Genomic DNA, 1,987 nt, shown 5'->3' on the forward strand with positions numbered 1-1,987 from the left:
TCTTTTCAATTTTTAATATAAAAATCTAAAATCCTCTAAAAGAAATATTAGGAACATAAATCATAATACATTTTAAGAATACCTTTCAAATGTTTGATGCAATTTGTTTCATATTCCATCCATTTTTCATATTGCCCATCACATGTTTGATTTGTATAATTTTTTGGAGCAGGCCTTGTTTTGATAAGAAGAAGAAACCAACATGGCGATGATGCTGTTATCTGATATACTACCAGAAGATATCATGAGGTACATCCTGTTAATGTTGCCTCTGAAGTTTGTAAAGTGATTCAAATCCGTTTCTAAATCTTGGCATGCTCTCATCTCTAGCCCATCCTTTACAAACGATCACTTAATTCACCATAAAAAAGATACAGTCATGTCTTCCACATCACTACTTTTTAGTTGGGTCAGCTATGATTTACCATGGGAAAAGAAAACCATGTCAATACGATCTTTGGTCACTATCTCTGAGGATAATTATCGTGAAGGCAGCAATGAACACATTCATTGTGTTGCTGAAGATTTAGACCATCCCATTATTCAAATTAGAGGGAGTAAGAATTTCTCTCGTACCTATTATTGCAATGGCATCATTTGTCTAATTCAAAACTCCATTTTTCAAGGCATAACTGTTCTAACCAATCCAGCAACCGGAGAAGCTAGGATTCTTCCTAATACATGCCTTGGTCCTTCTACCTTCTTCATTACCTCACTTTATTCGCTTCATGGGGAGGGATTTGGATACGACTTGAATACTAATGATTTTAAGTTGGTCAAGATTTTGAATAACATCTTTACTTGTGACTGCTTAGCTGAGGTGTACATCATGGCTTCTAATTCTTGGAAACAAATTAACATTGATGTAAAACTTGATAGATGTACTTTTTTCCATGGGAGAGGAGTGTTCTGCAAAGGAGTTTTTTATTGGTTGATGGTATTATCATCTAGTTCTGAAATAATACTTTCGTTTGACATGACTAGTGAGGAGTTTCACACCATGCCACTACCGGTTCCAGACAATAGAAAACGAGTTGATGCGGCGTATAAGTGGATTGAAAAGAGCCTTGCAATATGGAATGAATCAGTTGCCTTGCTTGTGCTAGAGTGGTGTCCTTGTTCCATTGAAATGTGGGTGATGGATGACTACATTGGTGGTTAATCTTCTTGGACCAAACATCCAACGATTGGGCCCCTAGTAAGCTTTTACTCCCCACTAATATTTTGGAAGAGAGATGAGCTTCTCATGCTAAATTTAGATAGGAAGGTAGTGTCTTACAACCTCAACACGCAGAAAATTACAAGCCTTCCCCTTCCTGAGTTTGATGTAACAACTTGTCTAGCTGACTTCTATGTGAAGAGTTGGGTTTCTCTCAAAAGGAAAGGAACTAGTCCAACTGGCAAAGACACAAATCAGAATCAGATGGAATTTAGGTATAGTTTAGTTTAGTTTGGTTTTCATGTTTATGTTTATGTTGTGTTTCGGTAATGTTGTTTGGAGTTACAGAACTATGGTTTCAAACTTCTTTTGCTGTCAGTTGCTGATCTCTATTATAATAACTCTTGTTGGAACGTGGAATGTTAGTGGTGATTGATCTCTATTAACTGTGGTTTAAAACTTCATGTTTGTTGAAGAAAGCTTAAATAACTTAGAGATATAGCTTGGTGGCCACAACTGGGGCACCTCGCATATTGAAATAGGACCACACACACCAGTAGCAAAAACCCATTTTTCCCAGAGTGGGCAGCAGTGTCCTGTTCCCCACTAATCCAAATAACAGATGCAAAAGTTGAAAACCTGAGCTCAAAATTCAAATTAACAAAAGCATTGGAAAGTTCTCTAGAATCAGTGAAGCATTTGACTTGAGACCATCCTTTTGAGGCACACATCTTGAATCCTGCTTGTAAGCAAGCTCTTGCTTCAGTTTCCAGTGGAGAAGAGGCATTAGAGCTCTCTAAGTTATTTGCACAAATAAGTCCATTTCCA

At 37.1% G+C, this 1,987-nt stretch overlaps 1 pseudogene; it reads left to right on the forward strand.

The window, feature by feature from the left end:
* Window positions 1-202: 202 nt before the first annotated feature.
* LOC133791520 (F-box/kelch-repeat protein At3g06240-like) lies at window positions 203-1,450 on the forward strand (annotated as a pseudogene).
* Window positions 1,451-1,987: the final 537 nt, after the last annotated feature.

The sequence above is a fragment of the Humulus lupulus genome, chromosome 7, assembly GCF_963169125.1.
Source record: "Humulus lupulus chromosome 7, drHumLupu1.1, whole genome shotgun sequence".
NCBI lineage: Eukaryota > Viridiplantae > Streptophyta > Magnoliopsida > Rosales > Cannabaceae > Humulus > Humulus lupulus.